Consider the following 18,791-nt stretch of genomic DNA (forward strand, 5'->3'; position numbering starts at 1 on the left):
TTTCAGTTGCAAACTCCATTCCATACATATATATGGGGAGGTACTAGCTCCAACTCGGTATTACAGTGAAAACTGCAGGAACTTCAAACCGGCACTAGGAAACAGACTGAGAAAGCAGAAAAAATGTGTCTCCTGCAACCCGTTCCCTTGGTGCTAGATGAACGAACGTCTCTCCACTTGCTCAGTTCTGAGAGATAAGTGTGTGTGAAAGACGTCCTTCAACTAGCTTGTTGGGAACACAAAGTATCTTTTCAGTTGCAAACCCCATTCCATACATATATATGGGGAGGTACTATCTCCAACTCGGTTTTACAGTGAAAACTGCAGGAACTTCAAACCGGCACTAGGAAACAGACTGAGAAAGCAGAGAAAAAGTGTCTCCTGCAACCCGTTCCCTTGGTGCTAGATGAACGAACGTCTCTCCACTTGCTCAGTTCTGAGAGATAAATGTGTGTGAAAGCCGTCCTTCACCTAGCTTGTTGGGAACACAAAGTTTCTTTTCAGTTGCAAACCCATTCCATACGTATATATGGGGAGGTACTAGCTCCAACTCGGTTTTACAGTGAAAACTGCAGGAACTTCAAACAGGCACTAGGAAACAGACTGAGAAAGCAGAGAAAAAGTGTCTCCTGCAACCCGTTCCCTTGGTGCTAGATGAACGAACGTCTCTCCACTTGCTCAGTTCTGAGAGATAAGTGTGTGTGAAAGCCGTCCTTCACCTAGCTTGTTGGGAACACAAAGTTTCTTTTCAGTTGCAAACTCCATTCCATACATATATATGGGGAGGTACTTGCTCCAACTCTGTTTTACAGTGAAAACTGCAGGAACTTCAAACCGGCAGTAGGAAACAGACTGAGAAAGCAGAGAAAAAGTGTCTCCTGCAACCCGTTCCCTTGGTGCTAGATGAACGAACGTCTCTCCACTTGCTCAGTTCTGAGAGATAAGTGTGTGTGAAAGCCGTCCTTCACCTAGCTTGTTGGGAACACAAAGTTTCTTTTCAGTTGCAAACTCCATTCCATACATATATATGGGGAGGTACTAGCTCCAACTCGGTTTTACAATGAAAACTGCAGGAACTTCAAACCGGCACTAGGAACAGACTGAGAAAGCAGAGAAAATGTGTCTCCTGCAACCCGTTCCCTTGGTGCTAGATGAACGAACGTCTCTCCACTTGCTCAGTTCTGAGAGATAAGTGTGTGTGAAAGCCGTCCTTCACCTAGCTTGTTGGGAACACAAAGTTTCTTTTCAGTTGCAAACCCATTCCTACGTATATATGGGGAGGTACTAGCTCCAACTCGGTTTTACAGTGAAAACTGCAGGAACTTCAAACAGGCACTAGGAAACAGACTGAGAAAGCAGAGAAAAAGTGTCTCCTGCAACCCGTTCCCTTGGTGCTAGATGAACGAACGTCTCTCCACTTGCTCAGTTCTGAGAGATAAGTGTGTGTGAAAGCCGTCCTTCACCTAGCTTGTTGGGAACACAAAGTTTCTTTTCAGTTGCAAACTCCATTCCATACATATATATGGGGAGGTACTTGCTCCAACTCTGTTTTACAGTGAAAACTGCAGGAACTTCAAACCGGCAGTAGGAAACAGACTGAGAAAGCAGAGAAAAAGTGTCTCCTGCAACCCGTTCCCTTGGTGCTAGATGAACGAACGTCTCTCCACTTGCTCAGTTCTGAGAGATAAGTGTGTGTGAAAGCCGTCCTTCACCTAGCTTGTTGGGAACACAAAGTTTCTTTTCAGTTGCAAACTCCATTCCATACATATATATGGGGAGGTACTAGCTCCAACTCGGTTTTACAATGAAAACTGCAGGAACTTCAAACCGGCACTAGGAACAGACTGAGAAAGCAGAGAAAATGTGTCTCCTGCAACCCGTTCCCTTGGTGCTAGATGAACGAACGTCTCTCCACTTGCTCAGTTCTGAGAGATAAGTGTGTGTGAAAGCCGTCCTTCACCTAGCTTGTTGGGAACACAAAGTTTCTTTTCAGTTGCAAACACCATTCCATACATATATATGGGGAGGTACTAGCTCCAACTCGGTTTTACAGTGAAAACTGCAGGAACTTCAAACCGGCACTAGGAAACAGACTGAGAAAGCAGAGAAAAAGTGTCTCCTGAAACCCGTTCCCTTGGTGCTAGATGAACGAACGTCTCTTCACTTGCTCAGTTCTGAGAGATAAGTGTGTGTGAAAGCCGTCCTTCACCTAGCTTGTTGGGAACACAAAGTTTCTTTTCAGTTGCAAACTCCATTCTATACATATATATGGGGAGGTACTTGCTCCAACTCTGTTTTACAGTGAAAACTGCAGGAACTTCAAAACGGCAGTAGGAAACAGACTGAGAAAGCAGAGAAAAAGTGTCTCCTGCAACCCGTTCCCTTGATGCTAGATGAACGAACGTCTCTCCACTTGCTCAGTTCTGAGATATAAGTGTGTGTGAAAGCCGTCCTTCACCTAGCTTGTTGGGAACACAAAGTTTCTTTTCAGTTGCAAACTCCATTCCATACATATATATGGGGAGGTACTAGCTCCAACTCGGTTTTACAGTGAAAACTGCAGGAACTTCAAACCGGCACTAGGAAACAGACTGAGAAAGCAGAGAAAATGTGTCTCCTACAACCCGTTCCCTTGGTGCTAGATGAACGAACGTCTCTCAACTTGCTCAGTTCTGAGAGATAAGTGTGTGTGAAAGCCGTCCTTCACCTAGCTTGTTGGGAACACAAAGTATCTTTTCAGTTGCAAACTCCATTCCATACATATATATGGGGAGGTACTAGCTCCAACTCGGTTTTACAGTGAAAACTGCAGGAACTTCAAACCGGCACTAGGAAACAGACTGAGAAAGCAGAGAAAAAGTGTCTCCTGCAACCCGTTTCCTTGGTGCTAGATGAACGAACGTCTCTCCACTTGCTCAGTTCTGAGAGATAAGTGTGTGTGAAAGCCGTCCTTCACCTAGCTTGTTGGGAACACAAAGTTTCTTTTCAGTTGCAAACCCATTCCATACGTATATATGGGGATGTACTAGCTCCAACTCGGTTTTACAGTGAAAACTGCAGGAACTTCAAACAGGCACTAGGAAACAGACTGAGAAAGCAGAGAAAAAGTGTCTCCTGCAACCAGTTCCCTTGGTGCTAGATGAACGAACGTCTCTCAACTTGCTCAGTTCTGAGAGATAAGTGTGTGTGAAAGCCGTCCTTCACCTAGCTTGTTGGGAACACAAAGTTTCTTTTCAGTTGCAAACTCCATTCCATACATATATATGGGGAGGTACTTGCTCCAACTCGGTTTTACAGTGAAAACTGCAGGAACTTCAAACCGGCACTAGGAAACAGACTGAGAAAGCAGAGAAAAAGTGTCTCCTGCAACCCGTTCCCTTGGTGCTAGATGAACGAACGTCTCTCCACTTGCTCAGTTCTGAGAGATAAGTGTGTGTGAAAGCCGTCCTTCACCTAGCTTGTTGGGAACACAAAGTTTCTTTTCAGTTGCAAACTCCATTCCATACATATATATGGGGAGGTACTAGCTCCAACACGGTTTTACAGTGAAAACTGAAGGAACTACAAACTGGCACTAGGAAGCAAACTGAGAAACTAGAGAAAAAGTGTCTCCTGCAACCCGCTCCATTTGTGCTACATAAACGAACGTCTCTCCACTTGCTCAGTTCTGAGAAATAATTGTGTGTGAAAGCCGTCCTTCACCTAGCTTTTTGGGAACACAAAGTTTCTTTTCAGTTGCAAATTCCACTCCATACATATATACGGGGAGTACTAGTTCCAACCCGGTTTTACAGTGAAAACTGCAGGAACTTCAAACCGGCACTAGGAAACAGACTGAGAAAGCAGAGAAAATGTGTCTCCTGCAACCCGTTCCCTTGGTGCTAGATGAACGAACGTCTCTCAACTTGCTGAGTTCTGGGAGATAAGTGTGTGTGAAAGCCGTCCTTCACCTAGCTTGTTGGGAACACAATGTTTCTTTTCAGTTGCAAACTCCATTCCATACATATATATGGGGAGGTACTAGCTCCAACTCGGTTTTACAGTGAAAACTGCAGGAACTTCAAACCGGCACTAGGAAACAGACTGAGAAAGCAGAGAAAAAGTGTCTCCTGCAACCCGTTCCCTTGGTGCTAGATGAACGAACGTCTCTCAACTTGCTCAGTTCTGAGAGATAAGTGTGTGTGAAAGCCGTCCTTCACCTAGCTTGTTGGGAACACAAAGTTTCTTTTCAGTTGCAAACTCCATTCCATACATATATATGGGGAGGTACTAGCTCCAACTCGGTTTTACAATGAAAACTGCAGGAACTTCAAACCGGCACTAGGAACAGACTGAGAAAGCAGAGAAAATGTGTCTCCTGCAACCCGTTCCCTTGGTGCTAGATGAACGAACGTCTCTCCACTTGCTCAGTTCTGAGAGATAAGTGTGTGTGAAAGCCGTCCTTCACCTAGCTTGTTGGGAACACAAAGTTTCTTTTCAGTTGCAAACACCATTCCATACATATATATGGGGAGGTACTAGCTCCAACTCGGTTTTACAGTGAAAACTGCAGGAACTTCAAACCGGCACTAGGAAACAGACTGAGAAAGCAGAGAAAAAGTGTCTCCTGAAACCCGTTCCCTTGGTGCTAGATGAACGAACGTCTCTTCACTTGCTCAGTTCTGAGAGATAAGTGTGTGTGAAAGCCGTCCTTCACCTAGCTTGTTGGGAACACAAAGTTTCTTTTCAGTTGCAAACTCCATTCTATACATATATATGGGGAGGTACTTGCTCCAACTCTGTTTTACAGTGAAAACTGCAGGAACTTCAAAACGGCAGTAGGAAACAGACTGAGAAAGCAGAGAAAAAGTGTCTCCTGCAACCCGTTCCCTTGATGCTAGATGAACGAACGTCTCTCCACTTGCTCAGTTCTGAGATATAAGTGTGTGTGAAAGCCGTCCTTCACCTAGCTTGTTGGGAACACAAAGTTTCTTTTCAGTTGCAAACTCCATTCTATACATATATATGGGGAGGTACTTGCTCCAACTCTGTTTTACAGTGAAAACTGCAGGAACTTCAAAACGGCAGTAGGAAACAGACTGAGAAAGCAGAGAAAAAGTGTCTCCTGCAACCCGTTCCCTTGATGCTAGATGAACGAACGTCTCTCCACTTGCTCAGTTCTGAGATATAAGTGTGTGTGAAAGCCGTCCTTCACCTAGCTTGTTGGGAACACAAAGTTTCTTTTCAGTTGCAAACTCCATTCCATACATATATATGGGGAGGTACTAGCTCCAACTCGGTTTTACAGTGAAAACTGCAGGAACTTCAAACCGGCACTAGGAAACAGACTGAGAAAGCAGAGAAAATGTGTCTCCTACAACCCGTTCCCTTGGTGCTAGATGAACGAACGTCTCTCAACTTGCTCAGTTCTGAGAGATAAGTGTGTGTGAAAGCCGTCCTTCACCTAGCTTGTTGGGAACACAAAGTATCTTTTCAGTTGCAAACTCCATTCCATACATATATATGGGGAGGTACTAGCTCCAACTCGGTTTTACAGTGAAAACTGCAGGAACTTCAAACCGGCACTAGGAAACAGACTGAGAAAGCAGAGAAAAAGTGTCTCCTGCAACCCGTTTCCTTGGTGCTAGATGAACGAACGTCTCTCCACTTGCTCAGTTCTGAGAGATAAGTGTGTGTGAAAGCCGTCCTTCACCTAGCTTGTTGGGAACACAAAGTTTCTTTTCAGTTGCAAACCCATTCCATACGTATATATGGGGATGTACTAGCTCCAACTCGGTTTTACAGTGAAAACTGCAGGAACTTCAAACAGGCACTAGGAAACAGACTGAGAAAGCAGAGAAAAAGTGTCTCCTGCAACCAGTTCCCTTGGTGCTAGATGAACGAACGTCTCTCAACTTGCTCAGTTCTGAGAGATAAGTGTGTGTGAAAGCCGTCCTTCACCTAGCTTGTTGGGAACACAAAGTTTCTTTTCAGTTGCAAACTCCATTCCATACATATATATGGGGAGGTACTTGCTCCAACTCGGTTTTACAGTGAAAACTGCAGGAACTTCAAACCGGCACTAGGAAACAGACTGAGAAAGCAGAGAAAAAGTGTCTCCTGCAACCCGTTCCCTTGGTGCTAGATGAACGAACGTCTCTCCACTTGCTCAGTTCTGAGAGATAAGTGTGTGTGAAAGCCGTCCTTCACCTAGCTTGTTGGGAACACAAAGTTTCTTTTCAGTTGCAAACTCCATTCCATACATATATATGGGGAGGTACTAGCTCCAACACGGTTTTACAGTGAAAACTGAAGGAACTACAAACTGGCACTAGGAAGCAAACTGAGAAACTAGAGAAAAAGTGTCTCCTGCAACCCGCTCCATTTGTGCTACATAAACGAACGTCTCTCCACTTGCTCAGTTCTGAGAAATAATTGTGTGTGAAAGCCGTCCTTCACCTAGCTTTTTGGGAACACAAAGTTTCTTTTCAGTTGCAAATTCCACTCCATACATATATACGGGGAGTACTAGTTCCAACCCGGTTTTACAGTGAAAACTGCAGGAACTTCAAACCGGCACTAGGAAACAGACTGAGAAAGCAGAGAAAATGTGTCTCCTGCAACCCGTTCCCTTGGTGCTAGATGAACGAACGTCTCTCAACTTGCTGAGTTCTGGGAGATAAGTGTGTGTGAAAGCCGTCCTTCACCTAGCTTGTTGGGAACACAATGTTTCTTTTCAGTTGCAAACTCCATTCCATACATATATATGGGGAGGTACTAGCTCCAACTCGGTTTTACAGTGAAAACTGCAGGAACTTCAAACCGGCACTAGGAAACAGACTGAGAAAGCAGAGAAAAAGTGTCTCCTGCAACCCGTTCCCTTGGTGCTAGATGAACGAACGTCTCTCAACTTGCTCAGTTCTGAGAGATAAGTGTGTGTGAAAGCCGTCCTTCACCTAGCTTGTTGGGAACACAAAGTTTCTTTTCAGTTGCAAACTCCATTCCATACATATATATGGGGAGGTACTAGCTCCAACTCGGTTTTACAATGAAAACTGCAGGAACTTCAAACCGGCACTAGGAACAGACTGAGAAAGCAGAGAAAATGTGTCTCCTGCAACCCGTTCCCTTGGTGCTAGATGAACGAACGTCTCTCCACTTGCTCAGTTCTGAGAGATAAGTGTGTGTGAAAGCCGTCCTTCACCTAGCTTGTTGGGAACACAAAGTTTCTTTTCAGTTGCAAACACCATTCCATACATATATATGGGGAGGTACTAGCTCCAACTCGGTTTTACAGTGAAAACTGCAGGAACTTCAAACCGGCACTAGGAAACAGACTGAGAAAGCAGAGAAAAAGTGTCTCCTGAAACCCGTTCCCTTGGTGCTAGATGAACGAACGTCTCTTCACTTGCTCAGTTCTGAGAGATAAGTGTGTGTGAAAGCCGTCCTTCACCTAGCTTGTTGGGAACACAAAGTTTCTTTTCAGTTGCAAACTCCATTCTATACATATATATGGGGAGGTACTTGCTCCAACTCTGTTTTACAGTGAAAACTGCAGGAACTTCAAAACGGCAGTAGGAAACAGACTGAGAAAGCAGAGAAAAAGTGTCTCCTGCAACCCGTTCCCTTGATGCTAGATGAACGAACGTCTCTCCACTTGCTCAGTTCTGAGATATAAGTGTGTGTGAAAGCCGTCCTTCACCTAGCTTGTTGGGAACACAAAGTTTCTTTTCAGTTGCAAACTCCATTCCATACATATATATGGGGAGGTACTAGCTCCAACTCGGTTTTACAGTGAAAACTGCAGGAACTTCAAACCGGCACTAGGAAACAGACTGAGAAATCAGAGAAAATGTGTCTCCTACAACCCGTTCCCTTGGTGCTAGATGAACGAACGTCTCTCAACTTGCTCAGTTCTGAGAGATAAGTGTGTGTGAAAGCCGTCCTTCACCTAGCTTGTTGGGAACACAAAGTATCTTTTCAGTTGCAAACTCCATTCCATACATATATATGGGGAGGTACTAGCTCCAACTCGGTTTTACAGTGAAAACTGCAGGAACTTCAAACCGGCACTAGGAAATAGACTGAGAAAGCAGAGAAAAAGTGTCTCCTGCAACCCGTTTCCTTGGTGCTAGATGAACGAACGTCTCTCCACTTGCTCAGTTCTGAGAGATAAGTGTGTGTGAAAGCCGTCCTTCACCTAGCTTGTTGGGAACACAAAGTTTCTTTTCAGTTGCAAACCCATTCCATACGTATATATGGGGAGGTACTAGCTCCAACTCGGTTTTACAGTGAAAACTGCAGGAACTTCAAACAGGCACTAGGAAACAGACTGAGAAAGCAGAGAAAAAGTGTCTCCTGCAACCAGTTCCCTTGGTGCTAGATGAACGAACGTCTCTCAACTTGCTCAGTTCTGAGAGATAAGTGTGTGTGAAAGCCGTCCTTCACCTAGCTTGTTGGGAACACAAAGTTTCTTTTCAGTTGCAAACTCCATTCCATACATATATATGGGGAGGTACTTGCTCCAACTCGGTTTTACAGTGAAAACTGCAGGAACTTCAAACCGGCACTAGGAAACAGACTGAGAAAGCAGAGAAAAAGTGTCTCCTGCAACCCGTTCCCTTGGTGCTAGATGAACGAACGTCTCTCCACTTGCTCAGTTCTGAGAGATAAGTGTGTGTGAAAGCCGTCCTTCACCTAGCTTGTTGGGAACACAAAGTTTCTTTTCAGTTGCAAACTCCATTCCATACATATATATGGGGAGGTACTAGCTCCAACACGGTTTTACAGTGAAAACTGAAGGAACTACAAACTGGCACTAGGAAGCAAACTGAGAAACTAGAGAAAAAGTGTCTCCTGCAACCCGCTCCATTTGTGCTACATAAACGAACGTCTCTCCACTTGCTCAGTTCTGAGAAATAATTGTGTGTGAAAGCCGTCCTTCACCTAGCTTTTTGGGAACACAAAGTTTCTTTTCAGTTGCAAATTCCACTCCATACATATATACGGGGAGTACTAGTTCCAACCCGGTTTTACAGTGAAAACTGCAGGAACTTCAAACCGGCACTAGGAAACAGACTGAGAAAGCAGAGAAAATGTGTCTCCTGCAACCCGTTCCCTTGGTGCTAGATGAACGAACGTCTCTCAACTTGCTGAGTTCTGGGAGATAAGTGTGTGTGAAAGCCGTCCTTCACCTAGCTTGTTGGGAACACAATGTTTCTTTTCAGTTGCAAACTCCATTCCATACATATATATGGGGAGGTACTAGCTCCAACTCGGTTTTACAGTGAAAACTGCAGGAACTTCAAACCGGCACTAGGAAACAGACTGAGAAAGCAGAGAAAATGTTTCTCCTGCAACCCGTTCCCTTGGTGCTAGATGAACGAAGGACTCTCAACTTGCTCAGTTCTGGGAGATAAGTGTGTGTGAAAGCCGTCCTTAACCTAGCTTGTTGGGAACACAAAGTTTCTTTTCAGTTGCAAACTCCATTCCATACATATATATGGGGAGGTACTAACTCCAACTCGGTTTTACAGTGAAAACTGCAGGAACTTCAAACCGGCACTAGGAAACAGACTGAGAAAGCAGAGAAAAAGTGTCTCCTGCAACCCGTTCCCTTGGTGCTTGATGAACGAATGTCTCTCCACTTGCTCAGTTCTGAGAGATAATTGTGTGTGAAAGCCGTCCTTCACCTAGCTTGTTGGGAACACAAAGTTTCTTTTCAGTTGCAAACTCCATTCCATACATATATATGGGGAGGTACTAGCTCCAACTCGGTTTTACATTGAAAACTGCAGGAACTTCCAACCGGCACTAGGAAATAGACTGAGAAAGCAGAGACAAAGTGTCTCCTGCAACCCGTTCCCTTGGTGCTAGATGAACGAACGTCTCTCCACTTGCTCCGTTCTGAGAGATAAGTGTGTGTGAAAGACGTCCTTCACCTTGATTGTTGGGAACACAAAGTTTCTTTTCAGTTGAAAACTCCATTCCATACATATATATGGGGAGGTAGAAGCTCCAACACGGTTTTACAGTGAAAACTGCAGGAACTTCAAACCGGCACTAGGAAACAGACTGAGAAAGCAGAGAAAAAGTCTCTCCTGCAACCCGTTCCCTTGGTGCTAGATGAACGAACGTCTCTCAACTTGCTGAGTTCTGGGAGATAAGTGTGTGTGAAAGCCGTCCTTCACCTAGCTTGTTGGGAACACAATGTTTCTTTTCAGTTGCAAACTCCATTCCATACATATATATGGGGAGGTACTAGCTCCAACTCGGTTTTACAGTGAAAACTGCAGGAACTTCAAACCGGCACTAGGAAACAGACTGAGAAAGCAGAGAAAAAGTCTCTCCTGCAACCCGTTCCCTTGGTGCTAGATGAACGAACGTCTCTCCACTTGCTCATTTCTGAGAGATAAGTGTGTGTGAAAGCCGTCCTTCACCTAGCTTGTTGGGAACACAAAGTTTCTTTTCAGTTGCAAACTCCATTCCATACATATATATGGGGAGGTACTAGCTCCAACTCGGTTTTACAGTGAAAACTGCAGGAACTTCAAACCGGCACTAGGAAACAGACTGAGAGAGCAGAGAAAATGTGTCTCCTGCAACCCGTTCCCTTGGTGCTAGATGAACGAACGTCTCACAACTTGCTCAGTTCTGAGAGATAAGTGTGTGTGAAAGCCGTCCTTCACCTAGCTTGTTGGGAACACAAAGTTTCTTTTCAGTTGCCAACACCATTCCATACATATATATGGGGATGTAGAAGCACCAAATCGGATTTACAGTGAAAACTGCAGGAACTTCAAACCGGCACTAGGAAACAGACTGAGAAAGAAGAGAAAAAGTGTCCCCTGCAACCCGTTCCCTTGGTGCTAGGTGAACGAACGTCTCTCCACTTGCTCCGTTCTGAGAGATAAGTGTGTGTGAACGACGTCTTTCACATATCATGTTGGGAACACAAAGTTTCTTTTCAGTTGCAAACTCCACTCCATACATATATATGGGTAGGTTCTAGCTCCAAATCGGTTTTACAGTGAAAACTGCAGGAACTTCAAACCGGCACTAGGAAGCAGACTGAGAAAGCAGAGAAAAAGTGTCTCCTGCAACCTTTTCCCTTGGTGCTAGAAGAACGAACGTCTCTCCACCTGCTCAGTTCTGAGAGATAAGTGTGTGTGAAAGCCGTCCTTCACCTAGCTTGTTGGGAACACAAAGTTTCTTTTCAGTTGCAAACTCCATTCCATACATATATATGGGGAGGTACTAGCTCCAACTCGGTATTACAGTGAAAACTGCAGGAACTTCAAACCGGCAGTAGGAAACAGACTGAGAAAGCAGAGAAAATGTGTCTCCTGCAACCCGCTCCATTTGTGCTACATTAACGAACGTCTCTCCACTTGCTCAGTTCTGAGAGATAAGTGTGTGTGAAAGCCGTCCTTCACCTAGCTTGTTGGGAACACAAAGTTTCTTTTCAGTTGCAAACTCCATTCCATACATATATATGGGGAGGTACTAGCTCCAACTCGGTTTTACAGTGAAAACTGCAGGAACTTCAAAAAGGCACTAGGAAACAGACTGAGAAAGCAGAGAAAATGTGTCTCCTGCAACCCGTTCCCTTGGTGCTAGATGAACGAACGTCTCTCCACTTGCTCAGTTCTGAGAGATAAGTGTGTGTGAAAGACGTCCTTCACCTAGCTTGTTGGGAACACAAAGTATCATTTCAGTTGCAAACTCCATTCCATACATATATATGGGGAGGTACTATCTCCAACTCTGTTTTACAGTGAAAACTGCAGGAACTTCAAACCGGCACTAGGAAACAGACTGAGAAAGCAGAGAAAAAGTGTCTCCTGCAAACCGTTCCCTTGGTGCTAGATGAACGAACGTCTCTCCACTTGCTCAGTTCTGAGAGATAAATGTGTGTGAAAGCCGTCCTTCACCTAGCTTGTTGGGAACACAAAGTTTCTTTTCAGTTGCAAACTCCATTCCAAACATAAATATGGGGAGGTACAAGCTCCAACTCGGTTTTACAGTGAAAACTGCAGGAACTTCAAACCGGCACTAGGAAACAGACTGAGAAAGCAGAAAAAAAAAAAATGTTTCCTGCAACCCGTTCCCTTGGTGCTAGATGAACGAACGTCTCTCCACTTGCTCAGTTCTGAGAGATAAGTGTGTGTGAAAGCCGTCCTTCACCTAGCTTGTTGGGAACACAAAGTTTCTTTTCAGTTGCAAACCCATTCCATACGTATATATGGGGAGGTACTAGCTCCAACTCGGTTTTACAGTGAAAACTGCAGGAACTTCAAACCGGCACTGGGAAACAGACTGAGAAAGCAGAGAAAAAGTGTCTCCTGCAACCCGTTCCCTTGGTGCAAGATGAACGAACGTCTCTCCACTTGCTCAGTTCTGAGAGATAAGTGTGTGTGAAAGCCGTCCTTCACCTAGCTTGTTGGGAACACAAAGTTTCTTTTCAGTTGCAAACTCCATTCCATACATATATATGGGGAGGTAGAAGCTCCAACAAGATTTTACAGTGAAAACTGCAGGAACTTCAAAAAGGCACTAGGAAACAGACTGAGAAAGCAGAGAAAATGTGTCTCCTGCAACCCTTTCCCTTGGTGCTAGATGAACGAACGTCTCTCCACTTGCTCAGTTCTGAGAGACAAGTGTGTGTGAAAGACGTCCTTCACTTAGCTTGTTGGGAACACAAAGTATCATTTCAGTTGCAAACTCCATTCCATACATATATATGGGGAGGTACTATCTCCAACTCTGTTTTACAGTGAAAACTGCAGGAACTTCAAACCGGCACTAGGAAACAGACTGAGAAAGCAGAGAAAAAGTGTCTCCTGCAAACCGTTCCCTTGGTGCTAGATGAACGAACGTCTCTCCACTTGCTCAGTTCTGAGAGATAAATGTGTGTGAAAGCCGTCCTTCACCTAGCTTGTTGGGAACACAAAGTTTCTTTTCAGTTGCAAACTCCATTCCAAACATAAATATGGGGAGGTACAAGCTCCAACTCGGTTTTACAGTGAAAACTGCAGGAACTTCAAACCGGCACTAGGAAACAGACTGAGAAAGCAGAAAAAAAAAAAATGTTTCCTGCAACCCGTTCCCTTGGTGCTAGATGAACGAACGTCTCTCCACTTGCTCAGTTCTGAGAGATAAGTGTGTGTGAAAGCCGTCCTTCACCTAGCTTGTTGGGAACACAAAGTTTCTTTTCAGTTGCAAACTCCATTCCATACATATATATGGGGAGGTACTAGCTCCAACTCGGTATTACAGTGAAAACTGCAGGAACTTCAAACCGGCAGTAGGAAACAGACTGGGAAAGCAGAGAAAATGTGTCTCCTGCAACCCGCTCCATGTGTGCTACATTAACGAACGTCTCTCCACATGCTCAGTTCTGAGAGATAAGTGTGTGTGAAAGCCGTCCTTCACCTAGCTTGTTGGGAACACAAAGTTTCTTTTCAGTTGCAAACTCCATTCCATACATATATATGGGGAGGTACTAGCTCCAACTCGGTTTTACAGTGAAAACTGCAGGAACTTCAAACAGGCACTAGGAAACAGTCTGAGAAAGCAGAGAAAATGTGTCTCCTGCAACCCGTTCCCTTGGTGCTAGATGAACGAACGTCTCTCCACTTGCTCAGTTCTGAGAGATAAGTGTGTGTGAAAGACGTCCTTCACCTAGCTTGTTGGGAACACAAAGTATCTTTTCAGTTGCAAACTCCATTCCATACATATATATGGGGAGGTACTATCTCCAACTCTGTTTTACAGTGAAAACTGCAGGAACTTCAAACCGGCACTAGGAAACAGACTGAGAAAGCAGAGAAAAAGTGTCTCCTGCAAACCGTTCCCTTGGTGCTAGATGAACGAACGTCTATCCACTTGCTCAGTTCTGAGAGATAAATGTGTGTGAAAGCCGTCCTTCACCTAGCTTGTTGGGAACACAAAGTTTCTTTTCAGTTGCAAACTCCATTCCAAACATAAATATGGGTAGGTACAAGCTCCAACTCGGTTTTACAGTGAAAACTGCAGGAACTTCAAACCGGCACTAGGAAACAGACTGAGAAAGCAGAAAAAAAAAAAAATGTTTCCTGCAACCCGTTCCCTTGGTGCGAGATGAACGAACGTCTCTCCACTTGCTCAGTTCTGAGAGATAAGTGTGTGTGAAAGCCGTCCTTCACCTAGCTTGTTGGGAACACAAAGTTTCTTTTCAGTTGCAAACCCATTCCATACGTATATATGGGGAGGTACTAGCTGCAACTCGGTTTTACAGTGAAAACTGCAGGAACTTCAAACCGGCACTGGGAAACAGACTGAGAAAGCAGAGAAAAAGTGTCTCCTGCAACCCGTTCCCTTGGTGCTAGATGAACGAACGTCTCTCCACTTGCTCAGTTCTGAGAGATAAGTGTGTGTGAAAGCCGTCCTTCACCTAGCTTGTTGGGAACACAAAGTTTCTTTTCAGTTGCAAACTCCATTCCATACATATATATGGGGAGGTAGAAGCTCCAACAAGATTTTACAGTGAAAACTGCAGGAACTTCAAACCGGCACTAGGAAGCAGACTGAGAAAGCAGAGAAAAAGTGTCTCCTGCAACCCTTTCCCTTGGTGCTAGAAGAACGAACGTCTCTCCACTTGCTCAGTTCTGAGAGATAAGTGTGTGTGAAAGCCGTCCTTCACCTAGCTTGTTGGGAACACAAAGTTTCTTTTCAGTTGCAAACTCCATTCCATACATATATATGGGGAGGTACTAGCTCCAACTCGGTATTACAGTGAAAACTGCAGGAACTTCAAACCGGCAGTAGGAAACAGATTGAGAAAGCAGAGAAAATGTGTCTCCTGCAACCCGCTCCATTTGTGCTACATTAACGAACGTCTCTCCACATGCTCAGTTCTGAGAGATAAGTGTGTGTGAAAGCCGTCCTTCACCTAGCTTGTTGGGAACACAAAGTTTCTTTTCAGTTGCAAACTCCATTCCATACATATATATGGGGAGGTACTAGCTCCAACTCGGTTTTACAGTGAAAACTGCAGGAACTTCAAACAGGCACTAGGAAACAGACTGAGAAAGCAGAGAAAATGTGTCTCCTGCAACCCGTTCCCTTGGTGCTAGATGAACGAACGTCTCTCCACTTGCTCAGTTCTGAGAGATAAGTGTGTGTGAAAGACGTCCTTCACCTAGCTTGTTGGGAACACAAAGTATCTTTTCAGTTGCAAACTCCATTCCATACATATATATGGGGAGGTACTATCTCCAACTCGGTTTTACAGTGAAAACTGCAGGAACTTCAAACCGGCACTAGGAAACAGACTGAGAAAGCAGAGAAAAAGTGTCTCCTGCAAACCGTTCCCTTGGTGCTAGATGAACGAACGTCTCTCCACTTGCTCAGTTCTGAGAGATAAATGTGTGTGAAAGCCGTCCTTCACCTAGCTTGTTGGGAACACAAAGTTTCTTTTCAGTTGCAAACTCCATTCCAAACATAAATATGGGTAGGTACAAGCTCCAAATCTGTTTTACAGTGAAAACTGCAGGAACTTCAAACCGGCACTAGGAAACAGACTGAGAAAGCAGAAAAAAAAAAAAATGTTTCCTGCAACCCGTTCCCTTGGTGCTAGATGAACGAACGTCTCTCCACTTGCTCAGTTCTGAGAGATAAGTGTGTGTGAAAGCCGTCCTTCACCTAGCTTGTTGGGAACACAAAGTTTCTTTTCAGTTGCAAACCCATTCCATACGTATATATGGGGAGGTACAAGCTCCAACTCGGTTTTACAGTGAAAACTGCAGGAACTTCAAACCGGCACTGGGAAACAGACTGAGAAAGCAGAGAAAAAGTGTCTCCTGCAACCCGTTCCCTTGGTGCTAGATGAACAAACGTCTCTCCACTTGCTCAGTTCTGAGAGATAAGTGTGTGTGAAAGCCGTCCTTCACCTAGCTTGTTGGGAACACAAAGTTTCTTTTCAGTTGCAAACTCCATTCCATACATATATATGGGGAGGTAGAAGCTCCAACAAGATTTTACAGTGAAAACTGCAGGAACTTCAAACCGGCACTAGGAAGCAGACTGAGAAAGCAGAGAAAAAGTGTCTCCTGCAACCCTTTCCCTTGGTGCTAGAAGAACGAACGTCTCTCCACTTGCTCAGTTCTGAGAGATAAGTGTGTGTGAAAGACGTCCTTCACCTAGCTTGTTGGGAACACAAAGTATCTTTTCAGTTGCAAACTCCATTCCATACATATATATGGGGAGGTACTATCTCCAACTCGGTTTTACAGTGAAAACTGCAGGAACTTCAAACCGGCACTAGGAAACAGACTGAGAAAGCAGAGAAAAAGTGTCTCCTGCAAACCGTTCCCTTGGTGCTAGATGAACGAACGTCTCTCCACTTGCTCAGTTCTGAGAGATAAATGTGTGTGAAAGCCGTCCTTCACCTAGCTTGTTGGGAACACAAAGTTTCTTTTCAGTTGCAAACTCCATTCCAAACATAAATATGGGTAGGTACAAGCTCCAAATCTGTTTTACAGTGAAAACTGCAGGAACTTCAAACCGGCACTAGGAAACAGACTGAGAAAGCAGAAAAAAAAAAAAATGTTTCCTGCAACCCGTTCCCTTGGTGCTAGATGAACGAACGTCTCTCCACTTGCTCAGTTCTGAGAGATAAGTGTGTGTGAAAGCCGTCCTTCACCTAGCTTGTTGGGAACACAAAGTTTCTTTTCAGTTGCAAACCCATTCCATACGTATATATGGGGAGGTACTAGCTCCAACTCGGTTTTACAGTGAAAACTGCAGGAACTTCAAACCGGCACTGGGAAACAGACTGAGAAAGCAGAGAAAAAGTGTCTCCTGCAACCCGTTCCCTTGGTGCTAGATGAACGAACGTCTCTCCACTTGCTCAGTTCTGAGAGATAAGTGTGTGTGAAAGCCGTCCTTCACCTAGCTTGTTGGGAACACAAAGTTTCTTTTCAGTTGCAAACTCCATTCCATACATATATATGGGGAGGTAGAAGCTCCAACAAGATTTTACAGTGAAAACTGCAGGAACTTCAAACCGGCACTAGGAAGCAGACTGAGAAAGCAGAGAAAAAGTGTCTCCTGCAACCCTTTCCCTTGGTGCTAGAAGAACGAACGTCTCTCCACTTGCTCAGTTCTGAGAGATAAGTGTGTGTGAAAGACGTCCTTCACCTAGCTTGTTGGGAACACAAAGTATCTTTTCAGTTGCAAACTCCATTCCATACATATATATGGGGAGGTACTATCTCCAACTCGGTTTTACAGTGAAAACTGCAGGAACTTCAAACCGGCACTAGGAAACAGACTGAGAAAGCAGAGAAAAAGTGTCTCCTGCAAACCGTTCCCTTGGTGCTAGATGAACGAACGTCTCTCCACTTGCTCAGTTCTGAGAGATAAATGTGTGTGAAAGCCGTCCTTCACCTAGCTTGTTGGGAACACAAAGTTTCTTTTCAGTTGCAAACTCCATTCCAAACATAAATATGGGTAGGTACAAGCTCCAACTCGGTTTTACAGTGAAAACTGCAGGAACTTCAAACCGGCACTAGGAAACAGACTGAGAAAGCAGAAAAAAAAAAAAAATGTTTCCTGCAACCCGTTCCCTTGGTGCTAGATGAACGAACGTCTCTCCACTTGCTCAGTTCTGAGAGATAAGTGTGTGTGAAAGCCGTCCTTCACCTAGCTTGTTGGGAACACAAAGTTTCTTTTCAGTTGCAAACCCATTCCATACGTATATATGGGGAGGTACTAGCTCCAACTCGGTTTTACAGTGAAAACTGCAGGAACTACAAACCGGCACTGGGAAACAGACTGAGAAAGCAGAGAAAAAGTGTCTCCTGCAACCCGTTCCCTTGGTGCTAGATGAACGAACGTCTCTCCACTTGCTCAGTTCTGAGAGATAAGTGTGTGTGAAAGCCGTCCTTCACCTAGCTTGTTGGGAACACAAAGTTTCTTTTCAGTTGCAAACTCCATTCCATACATATATATGGGGAGGTACTAGCTCCAACTCGGTTTTACAGTGAAAACTGCAGGAACTTCAAACAGGCACTAGGAAACAGACTGAGAAAGCAGAGAAAATGTGTCTCCTGCAACCCGTTCCCTTGGTGCTAGATGAACGAACGTCTCTCCACTTGCTCAGTTCTGAGAGATAAGTGTGTGTGAAAGACGTCCTTCACCTAGCTTGTTGGGAACACAAAGTATCTTTTCAGTTGCAAACTCCATTCCATACATATATATGGGGAGGTACTATCTCCAACTCGGTTTTACAGTGAAAACTGCAGGAACTTCAAACCGGCACTAGGAAACAGACTGAGAAAGCAGAGAAAAAGTGTCTCCTGCAAACCGTTCCCTTGGTGCTAGATGAACGAACGTCTCTCCACTTGCTCAGTTCTGAGAGATAAATGTGTGTGAAAGCCGTCCTTCACCTAGCTTGTTGGGAACACAAAGTTTCTTTTCAGTTGCAAACTCCATTCCAAACATAAATATGGGTAGGTACAAGCTCCAACTCGGTTTTACAGTGAAAACTGCAGGAACTTCAAACCGGCACTAGGAAACAGACTGAGAAAGAAGAAAAAAAAAAAAAATGTTTCCTGCAACCCGTTCCCTTGGTGCTAGATGAACGAACGTCTCTCCACTTGCTCAGTTCTGAGAGATAAGTGTGTGTGAAAGCCGTCCTTCACCTAGCTTGTTGGGAACACAAAGTTTCTTTTCAGTTGCAAACCCATTCCATACGTATATATGGGGAGGTACTAGCTCCAACTCGGTTTTACAGTGAAAACTGCAGGAACTTCAAACCGGCACTGGGA

This window comes from Camelus dromedarius, unplaced genomic scaffold (genome assembly GCF_036321535.1).
Source record: "Camelus dromedarius isolate mCamDro1 unplaced genomic scaffold, mCamDro1.pat HAP1_SCAFFOLD_185, whole genome shotgun sequence".
Taxonomy (NCBI): Eukaryota; Metazoa; Chordata; class Mammalia; order Artiodactyla; family Camelidae; genus Camelus; species Camelus dromedarius.